The sequence below is a fragment of the Grus americana genome, chromosome 3 (assembly GCF_028858705.1).
Source record: "Grus americana isolate bGruAme1 chromosome 3, bGruAme1.mat, whole genome shotgun sequence".
Lineage (NCBI taxonomy): Eukaryota > Metazoa > Chordata > Aves > Gruiformes > Gruidae > Grus > Grus americana.
This window is the reverse complement of record NC_072854.1, coordinates 52,822,646-52,847,021: the sequence shown is the minus strand read 5'-3', so window position 1 is coordinate 52,847,021 and position 24,376 is coordinate 52,822,646. Positions and strand designations below refer to the sequence as shown.

The 24,376-nt window shown below is 38.6% G+C and overlaps 1 long non-coding RNA gene across 1 annotated transcript; it reads right to left on the bottom strand.

Moving 5' to 3' along the window:
• Positions 1 to 7,171: 7,171 nt before the first annotated feature.
• LOC129204739 (uncharacterized) lies at positions 7,172 to 22,597 on the bottom strand. Its single transcript, XR_008576483.1, has 3 exons — positions 22,527 to 22,597; positions 11,172 to 11,213; positions 7,172 to 10,991 (listed from the first exon to the last, which is right to left on the bottom strand). It is a non-coding gene; the product is annotated as an uncharacterized LOC129204739 (long non-coding RNA).
• Positions 22,598 to 24,376: the final 1,779 nt, after the last annotated feature.

Below are 24,376 nucleotides of genomic sequence, written 5' to 3'. Positions count from 1 at the left end.
TTGTCTGTTAGCACTGACAAGGCTGAACTTGGCAGTTTTGCAGAGCTCAAACTCAACATGTGAGCGTATTCTGGCATGTATGGAGGTGAGAGACTGAATCCTTGCAGGCTAAATTTCCTGTTTTAACTGTGAGAAGAGGGAAGGGAAGATTCATTCACATTCATATGGCATAGCGCTTGCCCCAGGACAGTGCGGTGTTGCTTTGGCCGAGGGACACTGTGGATAATCAAAGGACTAGGATCCTGAAACAAAACAGGGAGAGAGAAAATGACAGTGCAGACAGCACCAGAATTGGCAAAAGTTGCTTGTTGAATCTGCCTCTACTAGTTGGTCATTCCAAATTAATGTGACTGGGAATTATAAAGCATAATTGGGGTTTGATTGCTTCCAGAGTCATTGAGGGAAGCTGCATGTCTGAGGCTGATGGGGAGGAAGGTGACCTGAGTGGCTGCTGTATTACAGATGCCACCCAGTACTCTGGGTTTTGGCTGCTTTTGCAGCTGTTTCTGCTGTCTGGCCTCTCTCCTTCCCTCTCATATAAAATTAAGAGTATGCAGTAGCTAACACCTTCTGGATATTAACAGATAAAATCTGACAAGGACCACAAATCCTTACCATGTCAGAGGGTTGTGTTGTAATTTTGTGGTCAAAAGCCACAGACATCTATACCAGAGTAAAGCTAAATCAGAAATGCATGTGATGTTTTTAAATACCCTCTTTCTCTTGATCTCACCGTATCTAAATACGACCTTGTTTTTTCACAGAATCTTGTTTATTAAAGGATAAAGTGGAATGTTTTTAAAAACAGACAAACTTCAGAAATCTCCTGACGGAGCTGATCCGTGTATGTCTAGCAGAATACTCTGTCTCCAGCAGTGGCAATAGGAGGTGGTGTTGAGGAAACCATGGGAGACTGGTTGCTTGCTGCGGTTCCCTTCTTGACACTCCCTCAGCATCCATGTCTGCTGTGTCAGGGATCATATACCCCTGCCTCATCCTTTTAATATCCATGCTTGAAGGCACCTGTTTGAACGTGCTGGTCCTGCCTGCCTCTCTCAGCTATCTGTGGTGGACCTCATTCCCCAGAGGGTCACTACCAATAGTGGGAAGAGGTACTGCTCTTACTTCTTCTCTCAGCTCCCTTGTGCTGTGGGAGCACCTACCAGGTTTTGTATTGTGGGGGGTCATCCACCACCTCTGTAGTTTCAAAACATTTGTCATATCCTCCCTCATCGGTCTCTTCTCCAGACCTGAAGATTCCCAGTTTAGCTTTGGAAAAAAACAAAACCCAAATAAAAAGAAAAGTCCAAACCCCAAACCCAACCCAAGCTCCCTAACAGAAAAACAGAAACAGGAGCCTTTTATGCCCATTCTAAGTGGCACTTATCTCACAGTGTTTTTACAAATGTGCAATTTCCTTGATTTCATATAACTACTGCTGGTTTTCTCTTGTCTAAAAGAAAGAATATTCAGAGCTATTATTTTCACTAAGATAATTAACTGAATAGTTATATCTGTAATTCAGCAGCATTTTTAATATCTTCTAGAAATACACAGTATCTCTTCGGGCATTCTCTTCATTTCATCCTAAAAAGTTAATAGTGTCATGTTACATTAGAAAAAATATGGTGCAATTATTGACAAAGACTTCATAAGAGAAGATGATAACAATAATACCTGGGGGAAATTTCTGTTTCTCTAAGCACAGAGACATAAGACAATAAAATCAATGTGATATTCATTGGAACAAAATAGAAGAATTCTTTGCAACAGAGTCTGATCTTCATCAGAGTTCTCTTCCCTTTGTTTAAGATGGAAGTATGCTTAGGGGAAAAGCTGGATAAGATACTGGCTGCAGCCAAAATGTGTGTAAAAAAAGGCTTCTAATCAGCTACAGATTTTCTATTTCATTCCCTGGAGCTGAGTGGGGGATTATAGACTGAGCCTGTTGTGTCCCTATAGCTTCATGAAGAAGAATCTTTCCCTCTAGTCTCAGTACAGCTTTCCAACACAGATATGCATGAGTTATGTATGGGAAGGGTGGAAGTACAAATACTTTTGCAATTCTTAACAAATGTTAAGGGGAGAGTTACCACTTGGACTGATTCAGCATTTAATGTCTTCATTGTTAAGTAATTCTCAGAAAAGCTTGCAAAGGAGAGAGTTAAGTTTTGCAATACTCACTTTACAGATGGAGAAACTCAGGAAATCAAAAAAATTACTACAGTGTAAATTTGGCTGTTAATTACACCATACCCTACTACATGATAACTTCTGGATATCAGACAAAGTTTTTTAAGATACTTAGCTGTACAATTCATTAGGAGACTCAATCTCATTTTAGCAAATAGCTTTTTCTGTTTTACAGACTCTTTGCAATTTGTAATTTCTGTAAGAGCTAGGCAGTCGGCTCTTTTCCAAATTTTAATACAGCTTGCTTGTGCACCATTGTACATATCGCTGGTTTCTCTTCTGAGTATTTAGCAATAAAATTCCTTCATGTCCAGTGTATGGCTTGTCAGAGGACTGAGAAATGTGTGGCAGAGGCAGGAGTAGAATGCAGAATTTAGTGTCTAGTCCATCCTTCATGCAATTACCTACTGCATGTATTGAACTTATGTTTAGTTGTATTAGTATTATTAATCACCAATTTAAAATGCAATAGAAGAAGGAAAGTGTGATGAATGTTTATGGCACATGACAGGTTATCTTTTAACTTACTCTCTTGCAAAACAGCAGGGCAGTCATATTTCTCATTTCATTCTTTGTGTTAGTCATTCATTGAACAGACCACTAAATAACAAGTCGGGGGTATTCGTGGTTTCAATGTTAACTGCCTTTTCCAGAAAGCAAGCATATTCCTGCTCTTTTTTCCTGTATTTTCAACATATAAAAGCAGTTTTTCTCAACTACTGTTCAGTCAAAGGAGTCTTATTTTGCATTTTTCTGAAACGTACTCCTTTAAACTTACTCTTTTAAGTGGGCTCCTGTCCATTGGCCTATTTGGAACCATCTGAGGCAATGGATTATTTGCTGCTATAGATTAATGTTTGTGGTTGTTTCTCCCCACCCCCTCCACCTTTTTCTCAACAGCTACTCAAGACAGTAGCTAAATAGTTATTAACTATTCATGAGCTACTCCTATGACCTACTTCTAATCTTTATGTCTTATATCAGGCACAGCTTCAACATGGAGAGGCAAGGGGCTGTAGTGAGCAGTCCAGATCCACTGCTAATTACAATACTGCTTGTAGTTGATTTCATGTTTTTATTTCAAGCCTGCCTTGCCATCGCACCTAATTGAAAGAGGCATGTGTTAGGCCACCAGTTTCAAAGATGTGCATTAAATGCAGGAGAGCTCAAACACAAGCCAAAACGATTAATTAACAGTTCAAAGGGAAAGGGAAACAGGAGAGAAAAGGTGCTCACTGGAAAAATTCAGGAGCCAGACACTAACACACTCTGGAGCTCCTAGAGTAATAACTCAACAGCATTGTCATTGCAAAATCATTTTTATCTGATTAATTTGCTCTCCAACTTGTAATCATGTTGGGAATTATCAGTCTTCAGTTCACTCATTTTTCCTTTGAAAGCTATCATTCTTTCTGTACAGTGGTGGACTAGAAATAATCAAACAAGAGCAAGATTTGAACTTCTGACCTTTTGATGGTTGCATGCCAGTCAGGCTTTTCTGCTTCCACTTTCTCCCTCAGACTAGTTGGCAATCTTTTTATTTATTTATGTATTTATTTTATTATTTAACCAGTCTCTCTTTCAACAGATGAGCTTGCAGAAGAAAAATGTTGCCATAATGGCATTTTAAAAATACTGCTGGCAATTGCTGATACGACAGTACTTCTTTTCCTTCTCCTTCCCAGATAGGCAGAAACTTGCCACTTTTTTTTTGCCTGTTTCCTACCACATGATGCTGACACACATAACTTTTTTTTTTTTGTTAAAGACATGCTGAATCTGTTATTCTTACCCCTTTTCCTATTCTGAAATAAAAATAAAAGCAAATGACAATCTGCAGTCGTTGCTCTTCCTATAATATATGGCTTGCTCAGATTTTCCCATTACACGAGCTTACGTTGAAGATGCTAGCACTGAATTAGAAAATGTCCTTGCATCTGTATCAATGCTTATTTTCCCTCCCAAAATACTCTAACTCACTATGTCAACTTATGAGGTCAGCCTTCTATGTCGTGGAAAAAGCTATGTTTCAAATGCTTTAGGGTGAGGAAGGAAATGAAAAGAGGTATTCCACTTTCACTGCAAGTGACCCAATAACTAGGCTATCGCCCAAGCCATAAACACTTTTTCCGTAGCAGCCATTTTCGGAAAGCATGAGCACTGCTCAGTCTGGCACCACACTGCAGGAGTAGATCCTATGCCATGGGTCTTCTCATAGAAGAACTCACCTAATGGTTTGGCTACCTAGTACCTGTCAGGAGGAAGTAATTGAGATGCAGTCCTTTCTAAGGTTTCCTTTTGGCTTCCTGAGCATATAAGCTTTCACGTGTACAAACCTTCTCCAGCTTTCTAGAAAGACCTACAGGCTTTAAATCACCACGATGGGGTCAGGTGCTTCACTTTTATGATCCTTGACAGCTAGCTAAGCATTCCAGTTCTGTTGTTTTTTTTTTCATGTGGCTTGGGTTCCTAAGTGCTGTTATCACAACAAAACTATTGTGTGTCATTTAGGCAGCTAAATGTTGCTTCAATTTTAGTGATGTCATAAGCATTCTGCTTTATAAAATACGAGGCTTCGTTTACAAGACTTCACATTTTCTGTAATTTGGGCTCCTATAAGGCATCTCAAATGGAGTTCCTGAGTTAAGTCCTAAAAATAGCCACCAGTAGTTACTAATTGAAAACCTGAGCAATGAACTTCAGGCATTTATTGGAGACCATTTGGTAAATTAGTTGCCTGTTGGATTCACTGTTACTATAGCAATCACAAATGTGAATGAAGGAATTGAGCGTTAAACTGACTGAGCTAGAAAGCTGGCCGCTGAGGGATAGTGTGAGGTTACTTCTTTCTCCCCCTATGGGCAATGTGTACCTGAAGCTGTGGCAAAGAGGAGTCTAAGGGGGAATTTCAAAGGAGGAAAACATCACTCAGCAGATACTGATTAGACATAGTGACTAATTTGTCAACAATAATTTGATAACATGCATTTTCCATTTTTCTTCTTTATAAACTGTCAATAAAGAAAAAGTGAAATTCTTCTATTGATTTGTTCAGAACACCTTGGTATTGATTTGTTCAGAATGCTTTGGTATTTCCTCAGAGATTCCCTTTCGGTATGTATTTCTTTCATGCTAAGCTTATCATTCACTTTCTACCATCCAAAACCTATGATGCATTGTTGGCCTTAGCCACACAGAACTATTTCTGTCTTGTGTCAGATATTTCATGGGCATAACATCTGACACAGGAATCCTGAAAACAGGACAAAACTTAATCTATTTTCTCCAGTTTCATTCTTAAAGGTCAGGGATCAGGGAAGAGGCATTATCATGTGTATATCCCACTGTTTAGTTTTAAAGTTTATGTAGCTACAAACAACAACAGTACGCTTTCATTGTGCAAACAGATGAAAAAAATCAAATGAGCTGTCTGGCCAAGTTTAATTAAGTCCCCAATTTAAATAGTGCTTTCAAAAATGTGTGAGGTTAGCACTCCTTTTTTGCAGATACTAAGCTTGTTTGCTAGACTTGCCGTGGAAAGTGGGCAAAAAAAATCCCTATGTGGATGAATGTGAAGCAAATGCATTAAAACAACTGGAACAGCTCTCTGTGGAAAATGCATTGCTCAGCAATAAGGATAATTCATTAATATTTCCAAGCTAGGAAGAGTTGGAGAAGAACCCACTTGGAAGAAAACCAAACTAGAATACGCCCAATTACTGGGCCTTAAATGCTTCCAAGATTTTTTAGAAGGTTGCGCTGGTTCATGCCGACAAGTGTTCCCTTTTGGCATCCCAGCCCTTCCCGGACATACCAGCAGCGCATGTGCAACAGCCTAACCTCATCAGCGGAGGGCACCAGTCCAGCCTTCTCCTGGCAGCTCTCCTTCCCAATTCTCTTCACTATTTATTATTCGCCCAAGAGACAGCTCACGTAGAGGCATCAGTAATGTTCCTGCAGCTATTTGAACTGACTTTGAAATAAAGTTGTCCAGTAAGCTACAGGGGAAAGAGAGGGTTTAAGGACAATGAAATCATACTGTTTCATAAACACATTGCCATTAGCTTTAACTTAGTGCACTAAATTGTGGCAATATGTTATAGTGAGACATTTCGTTCCTATTACAGCATGTACAGCATGTATTAGGAATTTGATATCCAAACCAGACACACAAAAGTTGGCTTGAAACATCACTGTCTTAAAATGTATAGCATTCTTTGTACGGTGAGATGAATCTAACTCTAAAGTGAGCAATAGTGCCATGGGGAGACACCAGCTCTGGCTGATAAACATGAACCTGGTTTTATCACCAGACATTTGCACAGATTAGAGTCAGATCACCGGTAATACTGTAAATATTTAAGGGCCAATTTCTCAAACAATGTTGTCAGAGATGTGCCAATTGCCCTTTACTGACACCATGGCTGTCCACTCTCCCTCCACTGTTTTACTTTTATGTAAGCTATCTCCACCTAAGTCAATGATGTGAATGTGTGAGAAATAATAAGGAATCAAGTCTTTTAATTGGACTGTTACTTTGATGTATTTGAGTATTTCATCTTTCTATCTATCCCATCACAATAAACACAGCCTCTAAGCTCAACCTACTTGACAAGGTCCTTTAAAGGGTCAACAGTTTGAGGCAGGTGTCATTTATTGCCGTCATTTCAAGTAGCTTTTTAATGCTATTAAAATCAAAACTCCTCTCTTCCTTGTTAGTCTCTCGCTTTTTAAGCAAACAAGTCTCTCCCTACAGTGACATTTACAGTGGACACCTTGCTGCTACCACACATTTCATATATCAAATATTTAACTTATTTTCTCAAGCCTCCTAATCCTTCCTTTTTTTCTTTCTCTTTGTCATCAATAATATTGCAAGATGTGAAATGCCAGTGTGGTCTGTCATCTCTTCTTGTCCATTGCATTTAAACACAAGGTCTTTCCAACAAAAGACTCTTCAGGCCATTAAAAGCTCCTTTGTCATCTTTATGTAATGGAAAGTACATTGATTTGCATTTCACTTCGGCTAAACATATAATTATAAGCAAATAACTTATACAAACTGCAATTGTAAATTGAAAAATTTCCATCTGAATGTACACACTTATTTTAGGCAAATTTTAGAAAGACAGGGTCATTAGCATGGTCCGAATTAAATTCATGTTCAAATTTGAATGAATATTCATGGAAAAGTTTCCAGCGCTCTGTCTAATATAACACACAACAGAGTTAAATTTCTTGCAACCATTTCCCCATAAAATATGATGGCCTAAATGCTTTTGGAAAGATTAGAACAAATGGACTCAAATTTCTGTTTACGTCTGAGCCAGCCCCTGCCAAGGAGCCCCTGTGGCAGAGTCCCTTCTTCCTCCTCCCTGTGGCCACTCGCGAAGGAGTGGAATGCGCCTCACCCAAAAGAAAGAAGCAGCAATATATTTTACTGAGGTGAAACAATAATTTGACAGAGTTCAATAAATTAGATGGAATTTAACAAAGTTCGGATCACTTAAGGAACTACTGTCACAGGTATTAGCAAAAGTGGTTTTAATATGATGTTGTAAAAGTTTGATGGCAAGGTTCACTCTATTAATTACTGCATGGAAGAAACACACAAAGGAAAATTGAGTCAGAATCGAGTTAGCATGATTTGCACAAAGACCAGAGACACAGAAGGGTAAGGAAGACCCTCCCATTGATTCATGAGGTTCAGAGTGGACCCCCTTTCTTTCTAAACTCCCACTCAGAAGAGTCTAGGTGTGGCTAGGTCCAATCCTAGTCCCAGACTTGGTCAATGGTTTATGTCTAAGGATTATATATGCAAAGTTTGTAATAATTAATATTGAGTAACTACATGGATCAGTAATGTTTCATTAGTATTAATTCAGCATGCTATCAGTCACTTACCAAAGATCTGTCATTGGTAAAAGGTCTCTCTGCCTAGAGGAACAACCTTGAGAGGTGTCCCAGCTCCAGGGGAGATCACCACCATGCAGCCACGCTACTTAGCAGGGAGACCTCAAAGAAGGCTCACTTGGGCTGTCATATTTGTGCAGTAAAGTGGTTGGCTTGTAGTCAAATTACATGAAATGGGAAAGGTATGCATGACACCCCTTGCACCCACAACTTTATTCCTTGATAACTGAGTCTTGAAAAAGCCACTCACTGTTCATGTGTCAATCACATGATCCGAAATCCAAGCTCATATGCATCGATGCTCACTCTGCCACTCTGTTCCTTTGTGGGTTTTTAGAGGACAGGATTTCTTGGCCTCGCTACAGCTCAGGCCTTTACCTCCTTTGGAGCTTATACCAAACTACTGCTAGTACTGCTAGCAGGCTCCACCCTGTGACTACAGTTAATCCACTTTATTGACTCACGGAGTGGTAGCACGGTTTCCTCTTGCCTCTGTGTTATAAATATGTGGTGTATTTCAGATCAGTGGTAAGAGTCCAATTATTTGATAAGCTGTTTGGTTTAAGGGTCACAATTAATGCTAGTTATATACAATTGTATATACACATACAGAATCAGTTGATTGTATGTGTTTTACATGTTAGGTTGACATAATTTGTTTTAGCTTTTGCCAAACTTTGATATACAAAATTCTTATTAGCGATAGACATAATAAGGTCAAAACTAACAAAACTACAATTGGATGCAGCATCAAATTCCAAATTCCAGTTGCTGTTGGTGACCATCCAAAAAGTTTCCCATCAGTGATGTTCTCCATCTTTCTTCACTTCTTGTAGCACATGGTGTCTCTCCTCTGCATCATGATGGACGGTAGTCAAGATTCTTTGTCCATTGTCCAAATTTGTTTTAGAAATTGACTCAGGTCATCATGTTGCAAAAGTTTTATTACCAATTTGAGATTCATTCCAATAGGGGTAGGCAATAAATCTTGATAGAATGTATAGTTAGATTGTAGCAATTGGAGGGTTGTGACAGGAGCTGAGTAGTTAAAGTCATATCCCCTAATTTTGGTAAAATTACAGATACAGATATTTGACTGATTATATGTCTCTACAGTGGTGTTATGTATAAATATAGAATCACAAAGGGTTCTTATACAAACACATCCATTTCCAACTTATATAAGTACAGTTTCATCAGGATGTATTTGAAAATGACAAACATTTTGTTCAGTGTCAGAATAAATGTCTTGGTCCTTAATAGCATTACTTTCACAAATAAGTCCCTGTTGTTCCTGTGCAACAGATGCATCAACATCAATAGTTTGCCATTTGTTCCCTTTTTGTTTGACCCATACTCTGTGTTCTAACGGACAGAGTACAGTTCCATGGTGAATTAATCCCAGCACAATGATTTGGTATATGGTGTATATTGAAGCATCGCGTATTGTCAAAACAAAAGCTGTGGCTTTACTGTTAGTGGGGTCATAAGTGAAATTATCTACATACCACCAAGATTGGAAATCCTTTTCAAATTGAGTCCTGTTATCCCAAATTACCTTTTGAATCTCAGTGGGCAAGGTGTCCTCATCGCCTTCCCTTATAATTGCTGTTACAGTAGATTGCATCCACAACTGGTGAGAATGCTCTTTTTACACTACTTGGAGGCTAGTGAGGCCGTCAATATATTACTATTTCTACTTCTGATGTGCACTAGAATAATTTTAAAAGAGAGTTGATAAGCTGGACAGGGTTTGGAAAAGAAAATTGAATAATTCAAATATTGAAAATCTACTTCAAAATGGATGAATAGACAAAAATCTATGTATCAGAATAAGCACAAAGGTGATGATTTGATTATGATTTATAAGCATGTTCATAAAGGAAACACCTCAAGATAAACAATCATTAAAGGGATAAAATGAAGTAAATTACTCAGATATTGGACATCATTGCCACATTTTCAGAGGTTTTGTTCTCAATTCTGGTGTGATATTTTTGATATAACAGTGCAAAGATCTGAATTACATTCTAAAATAATTTTCATTGAGTATGTTGAAAAATAAATTATTCTATACATTCAATTTAGATGTAGGTTTTGATGCAATACATTCTTCCTACTGTCAGCATTTTGCTTTGCTCAAAAGTGTCTCCCCATTGTCTCAATTTTCGTTTCTTGTCCTGGGAGCTCTTGTTCCTTCTTTTTCTTTCTTTTTGGCAGAGGAAGTACACTGCAAGGTCAGACCACAGCTTATCCTGACTTGTAATAACCTCAGCAGAGGAGCTGAGATTGGAGACACCTGCGGCCATAATCAGTTTGGAGATGACATTCATGAACAAGGAAACTCCTCTCCTTGGAGGCATGGTTTTACTGGTGATGAGTTCTATCCATATAGGAAATTTAAGCAGTATAAGTCTCTCTAATGTGTCTCCTAAACAGCAAAGGCTACAATGGACTTAAGAGATCTGTCGTCCCTTGATTTCTCAGAGAGCGTCAAATGCAGCCCAAAGTCACAGGTACTGTTCCTCAAGGGTGCATAGACTCCTAACAGTCTTTGATTTCAATGAGGCAAAAGCAACAAATTATTGCAGAAGGTTAAGTCTGGCCCTTTTAAAGTTAATGAGTGGCTAAAGTTCAGGATTTCTGAGGGTACTGTATAAGTGTTAGGTATTTAACAGTCCTGCAAACTTCCTGTAGAGGTAATGGGGACAGATCAATACCACTGGAAGGAGCTTCATCCCAGCTCTGTGATTATTGTCTCAGATACGGTGAAGAACTTGCCTTCTGGAAGGCCTCAATTGTCTGCAGTAGGAACTTGGGCAGATAGTTTGGATGAAACTTCTAGCACTTACATAGACATCTGTCTCAGGCTGAGCTGTGTCCCACTGTGAAACAGCAAGTGAAAAAGTGGTATAAAAGCAAGATCGAGCAGTGATTTATTGTCACAGAGAAATTCTCTGTAATGAATTACAGGTTTATCCTTACAGAATATAGTACATCCCCAAAGATGGTCAGAAAATTTGGAATGGGCTTGGACAGGAAGTAAGTAAGCATTGCTACCTTACCTTCACCTTTTTCTCTAGGTGTAAGGAACATTTCTCCACCTCCTGTAATACAGGAAACAACCAGAAATATACAAGTAAAAAATATATACATATATGTGTACATGTACACATATGTGTATGCACATGTATATGTATCTTCCAATAAAGCATTTCATTCTAGTGATCACATTTTGTATGACTGGATAATGCATAGACATTAGGTGATACATCTGAACTAAAACCCACAAAGAATCAAATAGAAATATATCTGTTAAGACCTCATTTCAGGGGAAACTCACCTCATGTCAGGTTTCAAGTCTGTAACTCAGACTACACTTATAGGAAAGGACTGTAATGGCCACAAGCTTTCAAAAGAACTCGAAGCCATTTTCAAAATGCTGGGTGTTGGTTCACATATTTCTAACAAAATCAGGGAAAGGTAGTGGTTTTAGATGGAGCTCTGCTTTGAGAATTTGAAACGAAACTTGAGGATCAGCAGTAAACAAAGTGTTACTATAATCTCTTTCAACCAAGAGGTGAGGTTTTGAGCAGCTCTGGAACTGGTGACAAAAGGAATTCCATCTTGTAGAGGACAATATTGTTCGCTTGTGGCCCTTGACAATAATTACATTCTCACAATGGTTAGATTTAGAACCTAGAGTCATAAAATTTCAGAAATGTTCACAGACACTAGAAGAGATAGCAACAGCATCAGTTCTACTGCCATAAACTATGCCTATAAATGTATAATCATCTAAGTTGTATGGAATAAGGGCAGTCTGACTTTTTTTTATGATGAGCAATAAACATGTCTTGCAAATAGTTAGAAAACACTAATTTTACTGAAGAGTGGCATTTATTAAGCTCTTGAACTATTTTAGTTATGAAACATATTTCTGGAGCTGATGAATTTGGTTAAAAACAACAACAACAAAACCTTGAAAAAGTTTAATAATACCAGAACCAAAGAAAAACAATGAAATTCAGCTCTTTTGTCGCTAATGAATAGCCTGTTCCTTCCTTCCTCTCAGCTGAAGAATGGATTTCAGTAACTGGAACCAGAGTGTCTTATTTCAATCCTAAACTACCTCGATCTGCAGGTCTCAAAGCAAAAGAATGAAACTATATGCCAGGTGTAATTTTGGTATTATTCTATATAGCAAAAGGTTGAATATAAGTGGGAGTAAAACTAATGGTCTAATGAGCAGGAATAAAACTCATGTCCTCCAGTGTCATATTTGCAGATGATAATATGATCCAGGTGCTCCTGTATTCATAGGTGTTACTAACTAAAGCCAAAATAAGACAGCATAAACTTGCATCTTGCTCACAGTCCCACGAACTTTTCTAGTTTAAAACTGTTAACTTTTTTGATAGTCATATGGTATTTACATACAGGAACAAAAAAATGTCACTGCTACCTTTCCAATCTAAGTGCATAGGCATGATGCAGAAGACATTTTGAGTTCATTAAGATCAGTGGCAGAAATGGCTGTAATGAAAATATGCTTACATATATGCTGGAGAAGTATCACACATATATATGGATATGTGTAGGTGCGTTTAAATACATATACATGAGGAAAAACTGACATGTTAAGTCAATTATTTTGTTTTGCCAATAATTTTATTATTGATGAGTCTTTAATCAATTAATCTCCTATAAAAAAACTTTTACATGATGCCTAAAGTAAAAAAAGATAAGCAAAGTTCTACCTGAAATTAATTAATCAAACCTCTAGTGAATGAAAAGATGGGGACACGACTGATCTCTAGCAAAATAGGGAACATAAACATACATTTTCACGTACAGGTCAATGTTACACCTGTACAGATTTAGCATACTTCCTGGATCCACCACACACGTATTCACACATACTGAGTATCAGCACATAACCTCCCCATGCCTGTGTAAATGTGTAACTTGAACCTGCTGAATGGGTATGCACAATGGCGTTTATTGAATTGTTTCAAGTTTCCTATCAAGGCTTTGTTTCCTCCCCTCCTATCTGAGTGTTCAGATTTCTAGAAGTGGTTCTTTGATGTTTGCTCATAAACACGGAGGGATTTCCCCTCCCTTCTCCTTCCCTTCAATTCCCTCTTTGTGCTTGGAACAGTAATTCAACAACTAGCCTTTGTCTCTGTTGTATTTACAGCTACACTCCCCTCAAAGATGGATGACTTTATTTATTTATTTATTTATTTATTTATTTATTTATTTAGGCTGGGAGGGGATGTGATCCATGCAGTTGAAGTGGTTTTGGCATCTTTGCAGGCACTGCTTGAAGGAGAGCAGCCCCTCCAATGGGGGATATTTTTCTGTCACTTTTATAGTTTCCCAGCAGCTGATGCATCACAATACAGTTATTTTCAATTTTGCCAGTGCTCTTTTACAAGTGAGACTATAACATTTCTAGCAAAAAAGGGCCCTCTCTTTTATTTTGATATTACTTATTCCCAGACTAGTTTGACAAGTCAGTTAAACTGTATATGAGCAAAATGTTCTCCAGAAGTCGGAAACCTCTCTCCTCTGTTGCTGAAAGTTCCTATAAAGGATAGAACCAACTCACCCCTCTCCTCCCAAAAACAATGGGTCTTCACTCCTTCCCCCACCAAAATCTTAGTAGGAAAGACCTTCACAGACCTCACATATGGCCTTCTTTCTCAGCCACTGTATTAACTTCAAGGAAGATTTGTGGCACTTCATGTGTCTCCTCTGTTGAGGAAAGTTGTGTAGTGCCTTTTTTTTACTGTTTTGTTACCATGAAGGTTTGAACTATAAGCTTCCTTATGTGTTTTCCCTCCTTCGACACGCAATACTCCAGCTGGCATGAGGTCTATGCTTTTTTTAATCTAAAGCTCCTACAGTGTCTGCCATTATAAACATTTGAGACTCCGAAATGATTGCAATCCCACAGCATCTCCTGCTCCATAAAAATACTGTGGCTATTGACAGGATGGACTGAATATTTATCCTCTAGTGAGATCTACCGTGTCTTCTCTCTGCTGAGAGCAATGGTGATGATTTATAACTTAATATAAAAGACAAACCTCCATGATGAAGAGCATAATTATTAATAGACATTATTCCAAGCTTTTATGTTATTGGTTTTTAAGAATGACATATCATCACTGTAATGCATGACTAAATGTCTCCAACTTAACTACCATACAATTGGTTCTCCTCTTACTCATGCTATTTTTACACTGTTATATGGTCAGGGTTATAGCTAACTCACAAATATGTAAGAGGGTCACGGCTGTGGTCTTTTGCCTAAAACAAAACCAAAAAATGTTTCTTTGAGAACACTTGTCCTGATCCCTTGCTGCTGTCATCCTCCATATAACCTAAAGTATCATTAGGATAAATTACATGAACATTTCAGATCATGGATGCCAAATTCACCATTTAGAGTTTCAAGTAATTCTATTTTCCTTGTCAAATTTCCACACCAAAAAATGAACTAACTATGGACAACGTGATATCCAATGCCTCAGTTCAGGCTATTCATAAAGCAACCTATTTTTCCAGAGGTAGAATGTCAGAGACTTATTTTAAAAAAAACCAAGCAGCTAGACACCATACACTGCTCTCCAAGTGTATAATTACTTTTAGATCAAACAGGTTTGGGGGATATTTTTGCTGTCTGTCTTTCTATGGGACAGACTTATTCGGATACTCAAAGGATTCCTCTCTCCCTTAGCAGCTTCCACCCCAGGTCCAGCTGATCTGTGCCACTCTGAGATCGTTCCCAGCTCTGCTCTGCACTGCTTTTCTGGATGAACAAGGCTTACAATACCTTCTTTTTCTTTTTCTTTTTCTTTTTCTTTTTCTTTTTCTTTTTCTTTTTCTTTTTCTTTTTCTTTTTCTTTTTCTTTTTCTTTTTCTTTTTCTTTTTCTTTTTCTTTTTCTTTTTCTTTTTCTTTTTCTTTTTCTTTTTCTTTTTCTTTTTCTCTTTCTCTTTCTCTTTCTCTTTTTCTTTTTCTTTTTCTTTTTCTTTTTCTTTTTCTTTTTCTCTGTAATTGTTTTGCTTGATTTCTCCCTCCTTTTCCCCTACTTGTTGGTGAATATTTTTAAGGAGACAATAATGTGACATATGAGTGTATGTAGTTTTGCACATGACAAAGAAATTCTGAATTTATAAGATATATAGTACTTGCAATGCATAAAGAGCATTACTTGTCCATGGGAAGAAAACCTACCCTTACTTTTCTGAAGGCATATCAACAATGAGCAATATTTAAACATAAAGAAAAAAACCTCATTTTTGCCACTTGGAAGATACTGTTTCCTCTGTGTTCAGGCATAATTTACCTTGTAAATTCCCCAGTGTTGTTAGAAAAAGAGTTGGCTGGCGTCTCTTCAAAATGATCTGTCATGACAGAGTGCTACCTATATATCTGCAGTATGTCTGGCTTTGTACTGCTTGCCTTCACAAGTGGCTGTAACAGTGCACACTGAAACTAAAACGAGGTCTGACATCGCATTTGCACCTAAAAGCCGAGGCAATGAAATAGAGAAGTCTATCCCAGCGTATTACATGCATGCTATTGTCTGCCACTCAGCCAGCCAGCTGTAGGGCTCTCTTTTTTTATTATTACTACTACTATTATTATTACAACCGTGTTTTCCTTCACAGATGATATCGTGAATTTACTTTTCCTGCAGCAAGAGCATGGATACCGAGGAATGAGAGGATGTACGAGCACGGGAGCACTCAGCAGGGCAAACCGGAGCCAAGGAGAGGGAGCCTGCTCTCTGTGTAGTTTCCTGAAACCAATCTCAGCACTCTGGAAATGACATGAATAGCTAATGTTCACCACAAATGCTGAAAGGCATGCAGCTCTCATCTGACTGCCTCCTGCTCCCATCATCAGAGGGGGCTCTGGGAGCGAAAGGTCAGGGGGATAATCCTGCACCTGCAGCCCACAGAGGGACGGGTGCACAGTTCCCGACCAGCCCTGCCGTAATTGATGCTAATTGTTACGGAGCCAAGGCGCCCTTCCATGGAGGAGCAGGTGGGAGCCTTTGTTGCGCTTGGGACCATTATACTAATAACAAGCTTACGATTCTCTGCACAGGCTTAGGAGTACAAAGGCACAGGCAATACTTTGGGGAGCCCCTTAAAAGGTTTACTGGACATCTCCTGATGAAGTAAAAGTCCCTGAGAGTGAAAGAGCACAACAAACTGAAGAATAAAAAGGGCAGTACCTGCTGGCCGGCCAAGCCTTGTACAAACCTAGGTGCTGTGGCTTGGGAGCTGTAAGCTGCACCTGACAGCTTCTGTGGAGACAGAGATTTTGCACCCTGTCATCTGTGGGAAGAGTCAGGTGTAAGCAGCTACTTCAGGGACCTAGAGAGCTCCCAGGGGAATTTTCTCTGGAGCTGCCCATCTGTTTGCAAGTTTTGATGTGAAAGGACAGGCTCAGAAAGGGGACTGAAAAATGAGAGGAAAAAGAAAGGAAAGGAGTCCAGCTGCTGATATGATATTGGATTATGGTCAGACAAAAAGCCAGTAATTGCTAATACTAAAACGATATGTGCTTTGTGGTTTGTTTTTTTTTTTTTTTTTTCTTTTTCTCTTCCTCTATGCTTAAAGGGATTGTTCCCCTCGCCCCCTGCAGACCACCAAGCTGGAAGGAAGGAGTGTAACTCCCATGAGTGTGAGAGACTGAACACTGTCAGTCTGTACTGAAAGATACATCCCAGGGTTTTGAAATCCTGTTGGTGGCACTTTAGTGAATATCACAGCATTACAGACAAAATCAGGACTAAACACTGAAGGCACTATAAATAAAAATAAACACCTTCAAAAGGGAAAGAAATAGGCTAAATCAGTATGTTTCAATGTATGGTTTGTGTACCCTGTGTGGTATGCAAAATGACTGCAAAAATAGTAAAGCACTTCTCAAAAGCCCACACGGGCATTCCTGCATATTCAAGCAAACAAACAAAATGAGGGAAAATAAAAGAAGAAAACAAATAAAGTGTAGGCTAATTTTAACAGGCTTGTAAATAAGTCTGGAAACACCATGCAAAATGGCCTGTGAATTTCTCAGAAACCAATTACACAGTCCTTTTAAAAACCCTGGAGTAGATGACCTTTTGGACAGACTTTTCTCATCACTGATACACAAATATGTGATTTATAATGCAATCAGTGGATTGCATTAAAAAGTTAATGCGTGCTGCTTGAGGATGTCACATCCTGCATCGGGTGGTATAGATTATATTGACCATTTTATGTAATTTACTGTTATTTTTTTCAGAGCCTGACACTGAAGTGTAGTTAAGCTCCTAATTTAATCATGTGCCTCTTAGCTTTATGGGATCACTGTGCCTAGGGAAGCTGACATGATGATCCATTAAAAAGCCTGTTATATCTTTAAAAAAAAAAAATTAAAAAAAAAAAAGAAAAGAAATATTCTTGAAGGTGTTATGTTAGAAGCAGAAAAGGGAAAAATAATTTATGGAAAATCATAAATCCATTCAGATATCACAAGGAGACACTTTCAGATATAGACATCAGGTTACTCAGAGGTCAACAGTCACAGCCAAGCATCACCTGCTCCACCGAATCACTTCTAATGGTCCTGGAAGTATAAGCAACCACTGCAATGTAAAAAACAGAAACCAAACCCTTGAATTTGGTCTGCAGAAGTCATGAATTTGGCTTAAGAATCATGGCAATTAAAAAACCCTAAACAAATAACGGCAATTAAATACAAACAAACAGTGAACCCACAAACACTGGCTGGGCTTCTTATTTATCTCTTCAGTGCTTGAACCATAGAGGCTTAGAATAGTAGCAACTGATTTTCTTTCTTGAGAAATAATTTCTGAAGAATTGCAGAGTTCCAGGAACTGGAAAATCCAAGCTCCCACACTGTTCATTGAAATACAGCAGAATTGGCTTCAATTTATGCTGTTAGCACACCTGGAAAATTCAGAACCAAGATTTAAATCACTGAGACATAGAAAGGAAAAAAAAAATCACCTGTAATAACTGATATTCTGACTGAATTATTGTGTTGGCTACTCTGTGCTGTATCACACTAATTCATTAGCAGGTATGCTGGGAAATGAACTTAGGGAAAGGATATGGTTCCTGTCGTTTGCATCTCATCAGCTAGGAAGTGATGAAGTGACTTTGGGGGGCCTGGCCTGGCCTGCTGAACCTAACAGACCACATTTTTTTTCCAGAAAGATTTAAATCCTTAAGCCTGTCAGGAGAGGAGCAGTGAAGTTTCAGGTGGTTGCATGCTTTCATGTAGGAAGGCTGGCTTCCTAAGTGGCTCTGCAAACTGTCCACTGGCAAAAAGAGGATGTACACTGTTGCCTTGCTGTGGGTATGTGAGCGGCTGCAGATGAGAGGAAGCTGGTCCCAGCTCGATGCCACAGAATTCCCCCACTCTGCGTCTCAAATTCCAGGAAAACCTGCTTGGTGGGTGCTGTGCAAGTCTGGCAGTCTGCACCTGGCTTGTGGGTGGCAAAGGAAGAGAGATACAGGCTTAGCTGTAAGAATAAGAAAGAAAGAAAGAAAGAAAGAAAGAAAGAAAGAAAGAAAGAAAGAAAGAAAGAAAGAAAGAAAGAAAAGAAACCAGTTGTGTGACCTCCAAACTCAGAGAGAAAGCTTTAACAGGTCTGTTCAGGTCTCTCTACCTCAGGATCAGCTACATAATCATGGCTGGTCCATGGAGCAGAGATTTGTAGCCTATTCCCCACCACCCAGAGCTGGGGAAATTATATCAGCCCACACAAGGGGGCAACAAGTATGCCTGAGATCTTGAGGATGCTGTCTTTGAGCAGATGCAGACCACAGTTAGCCTTGTAATGGCAATGGAGATGGGAGGGTTAATCATAGAGTGAGGAGATAATGCTCCTCTCCTTAAAAGCATCCTTGAGATACAATTAACTAGAATCTACAGTTCCTGCCTTAGCACTGAAGTAGGAGTTGCAAAGCCTTTCGTTTAGTGGTCTTGTTGGCTGCCCTTCACTACAATTCAGGCAGGATGTAATAGAAGCAACTGGGTAATCACCAGCCCAAACGGGTAATCACCAGCCAAGAAAAATAGAATAGTGGCAGCATCAAAGTGCAGTGCACTAGTATAATTGCCTGAAAATTACAATGCTTTGCAAAGATCTAATATTTGTATTCATTCTAGGTACTGAAGACCAATTTTCTGATGAGAACACCAACAACTGGGATGTTATTTTTGACACATTCCTTCAGCATCTTGGTTAAAATAAGAGACCATACAAACTGGCAGAGTTGGCAAGTTATCTGTGTTCACTTACTTGTCTTTCATGAAGATTTTTGTCTAAGTAAGAAGAAATCTATTCCTTTTCAAGGAAATCCAGGTGTCAGGGGTTCCATATTCTTATCCTACGTTGATAGAGAATGCAGCACAGACTAGAGAAGGGAATAAAAAATAAACCCCAAACACGAATGGAGCCACACAAGAAGAAAAAAGTGATTATTTATGTGCTTCAGCTTACTGCACTGACAATTGATATCTTTCAGAATTTCCCACCATACTCTTTATATATGTCTATTTTACAAGCAGCAATGGACTAGGAGTAGATTTGCTTTTGTCAAGAGTCTTTGCATAGATATTCTGGAGAGCTGCATGAACTCTGCTGCTTTGCAGGTGGAAGGTAGACTGTGTCACTATTGGTATACTCTGCAGGGAATACTCAGCTGCAATCTTTCACCCATTTAATTGCCAGTATATGATTGTGAAGAAAATTCTTAGTCTTTGTGAAAACCCAAGGAAATATATTTGAGACAGGCTTGCCATGAAAACAAAAAGTTGGCAAGTTGCTTTGAATTTTCATGGATTCTCATGTGCTGGCAGGCAATTTTCACAGGGATAAAAGGTCTTTCATCTTAGTGAATGGCTTCCTTCTATTTTCAATACTGCAATAAGCCATTTTCTTTTCTGGCAAAGGTATTTCCATAGAAATGTTTTGTTCAATGCTTTCACAAAAATACTGGGAATTAGTCAAGAAGTCACACCAGCCAAAAGTCAGAGGGATCAAATGGCTTTAACAAAAATCCTAATGAGTAACATGGGCGTTTAAGATATGTCTCTAACAAAAAATACGGCAAAGAGCATTTTATTGAGTTTTTGATTGGTCATGAAATTGGAATTCACCTTAGCTTTACCAAAGTTTGGAAACAGTTCAACAATCTGGAGTTAAATTTTAAATAATTTTTTTGGACAGTTTCCATGCAAATGTTTCTGGTCTGAAGCAGTCTCACTGACTTTTGCATTGAGAAAATTATCCACATTTAAATTTGATCTTTAAAGCAAAATCTCACATCTTACCTACCAACCTCCACCATCTTAGAGTTCCCTAACAATACTATGGCAAAAGAATTTGCTGCTGAGAAGCATTCTCTGTGCCACATAGCACATATTCAATTCAATGCCATTGCAGATTTTTGCCTCAGGTAGTCAGTAACTGGAAGGACTAGCTTGTTCCAACTTATTCTTTCTTCTTGCTACAGGTTTATTCAGTCATGCTTATTCCTGAACAGATACAGCAAAAGCCATCAATGCTATTGCACTGATCACTGTATTTCTGCCTTTGCATGCTACAGAAGCTGTTAACTTGTTTCAAACACTGTGAGAAGCAGCTTAAGCAATTTTGGGACTGCTTTGAAGACCATTAGTTGCAAGTTATTAAATGCACATTGTTAATAATGGATAAGACTGAGAGCTAGTGTAGTAGGCATTATTCCCATTGAAGATAATGGCTCTTTGCCAAATGAGTTTGCAGTAATTGTGCCAATTGTGAAATCTGCTGGGCATAAACTGAAAAAAATAGGAATAGCTCTTCAATATATTCAGTAATTATTCTCTTAACTACATTTTAAAAGTGCATCTGGACACTGGACAAAGTCTTCAGAATCTAAATGAGCCAAAGACAAGCTCTCCTCACAGCACAACAGGGGAATTCAACCAAATCCATTTATTATACTCTGAAATCACAGCTGACTTCTAGTAGTGCCAAAAAAGAGAGGTTTACACAAACTGCTCATAATTTTTTAGAGCACTAATTACAGCTGAAGTGCTATTTTTTGTGTGAACAGAATTTGTTACCAAGTGCCATGTCATAGAATATAAACTTTGCATAAGTCCAAAGACTCAGATGTTATTGCAAAAGAAGGGGGGGGGGGGGGGGGGGGAGAAGGGAGGGGGTTTTATAAAACCTTAAAAAAAGAGAAAAAAAGTCTTGTACTCATTTGCTAACTTATTCTTGCAGAATTGTAACTTGTAAACAATAGGAGACAGAAGTTTTCCTTTATAAAATTACTGCCAGTTAAGGCTAACATAGCTGGTTTCCTTGCTTTATTTTGTTTTCCCAGAGTTTACAAATCAAAAGAATCTAGTACAAAACCATGAAATCCCCGATCGACAGTCATAGGTGCAATAAAGTTCAGTTTTTCTGAACACTGTAGAACTACTGAAAGGCAGAATGTAATTTCAAAGATGTGTTCTTATACTTTTAGGAAACCTCACCTGTATAACTGCTTGAGGATTAGGCTATGAAAAGAAATATGAATTTGCTATTAATTAAATTCTAAAGGTGATAAAAGCAGAACTTGCACCTTGAAAGAATAAGTGAGAAGTTTGTAGATCAAGATAACTTTGTGCATAATCACCAGACATGGTTACACAGATGAGGGACATCTTTCAAAATGTTTTGCAGTCATTTGGTCATGTATGATTCCATGTAATTATTTAATGAATGATTTTCTATACCATCAGTTATGTCAAAGCCTCCTGGGGCTGTTTTGATTTTGATTTTGTTTTTTTCCTGTGGGCCTCTCCCACCTCAGCAATTGAGTATATTGCAGAAAGGTTTGCTGACTGGCCATTAACACATGTATTCTATGAATCTATATGGCTACCACAAGGGCAAGCTCCAGAAAATCTTTGATGTTCCACTCATAATTTCTATTAACTTTTTATTTTGCCTCCATTACCGTGCTTTCATACTTGCATTCCTTCACCAAGTCATAGAAATAGACAGTATAAAATAAAGGTCTCGTTTCTAAGACACATTTGTTCAAAACATCTTTTGTATTTGCTCAAGCAGTTTCTTTTTAAACATCAAGCTTATACTAGGATTATATCAGTCTAAGTAAGTAAGTAAGTACAGAATGGGCTAAGAATTTCCTGTCATTTTACTCATATATGTGATTACATGCAAGAAGCATTTGGGGTTTGCAGCTTATAAAATTTAGAGTAATTTCTTCCCAGTCCCATATTTAAGTAGAGAGAAGACATTCCCCATCAAAATTTCATGTTTACTATGTTGTTTCCCATAGCTCATCTCATTTGCTTATTGGTGTGTTGACATACCTTTGGTTCAGAGATTGCTCTCTTCACAAATTGCAGAGGAGAATTAATCACATGAAAGACTCTGATGATGCCTCAGTCCTCAATAAACTTCAGGACACAGTGCTTCACTAAGGCATTGCTTTTTCCTTTGATATTTTTAGAAGTTCCCTGGGGGAACAAAGAACAGCTCTGATGGTATGGTCCAAGCCTCAGACTGGAGGCCGGGGGATATTAACAAGGAGATTAAGGAGGGACTTGGCAGCATTTCCAAAATCACTGATTTATCTCTGAAAAAATAAGAGCCTGGAACAAAGATTGCAAACTCTTCAGCTTGGAATGCCTGGACCAAAACATTCCTATCCCAAAGGGTGAAAGGCTGAGCGGTGTCCTGGACTCAGAAACAGTGATCACACTTCAAGCTTGCCAGTTTGAATGGTATGTCAAACGGCAAGGAAGCCAAATAACAGTCTTAGTCTGGGAAACTACCTCTCCTGTCAAGGGGGAAACAGCACGGACTTCCACTTTTAAAGGGTTTGACATATCTCTCACCTTGGAGAGCAATACTTGGCTTACAGATATTTCTTATTGTTCAGTCTGTGGTAGCACACCCATACTGAAAAGCACGTTACCTGGCTGACACTTGCTAAAATAACTAGTAACAAAACTGGTTACCCCAGTTTTGCCAAAGGCTCAGATTTATTTGGGGTGAGGAGTCAAGATCTGTAACTCAATGTATGTGTGCAAAAAGGCTCTTGGAATGATTAAAAGGCAACATATCTCAATGTACTCGCTGCTACAAATACTTTTGAGAAAATAACTTTTTAAAGCACCAAAACAGTAATGTGTCCCTTCTAGGATAAACATATGGTGCAGTAGAAATAAAAGGCTTGTAATTAAGTGCTAAAATAGTCTTAACCTTTCAGAAAGTTTGAGAAAGAGATTTTTCTTCTTCTTTTTTTTTTTTCTTTCTTTCTTCTTTTTGTTTGTTTTGGCCATTTTTTCCTATTGACCTTGTTGTAACTTTCAGATGTAAACAACTGTAATACACTCAGAAACACTAATTTTCTTGGATGTTTGCAGTCTTTTCCCTTCTTTGGAAAGTCATTTGGCTGCACATCTCCTAGCCCCGCAGGTAGGCATTCTCCTGCAGCATCCTTCAGCTCAAAACACAAAAGAAAAAGAAAGCCAAGACAGCTTCCATCCCTGCCCTACTCATCTCATCCCCTGCCTCTTGCACATACACGCACAGATACACAGAATATGCAGCAACAGAGGGAACAAATTTCTAAAGATTCAGCCCACAATCCTAACTAAACCCTGGGAATGGATAGGCTGCCAATGCTAAGCTGGTGGGGAAGACGGGCTGCTGACAGGTACCAAGACTTCCATACCTAAAGCAAAACGGCATAGCAAAAAAGCAATTACTTTTATTTAACCCTCAAGTATTCTGTGAGTTTCAAAGACACTATGTAAGTCCCTGGGATTGTGATGACTCTTTGATCAACAAAGGGCTTGCTAACTCCCTGCATATCCATTTTAATGATAAATTTGTTTATCATCTCACTAATGGAAACTCAGGCAGTTACTCTCAATTCACACAAATGCAAATCTCAGTTTACTGCAACAAAGAGGAACTCGGATAGTGGTTTTGACTTTGAACCCCTAGGCATGAGATTTTGGTGTGGATCTCATATCACTTGAGAGAGAATATCCTCTGATTACTTAGCCTAAATATATAACTAACTCTCTTTGGTCCCAGAAACTGCCTGTCTCTTCCAAACCGCCCAGCCTACCAGAGGTACATATTCTTCTGGTTTATAACCTCTGGGTCAGGACAAAGGTAAAAACAGATGAAATGATGCACAGGAATG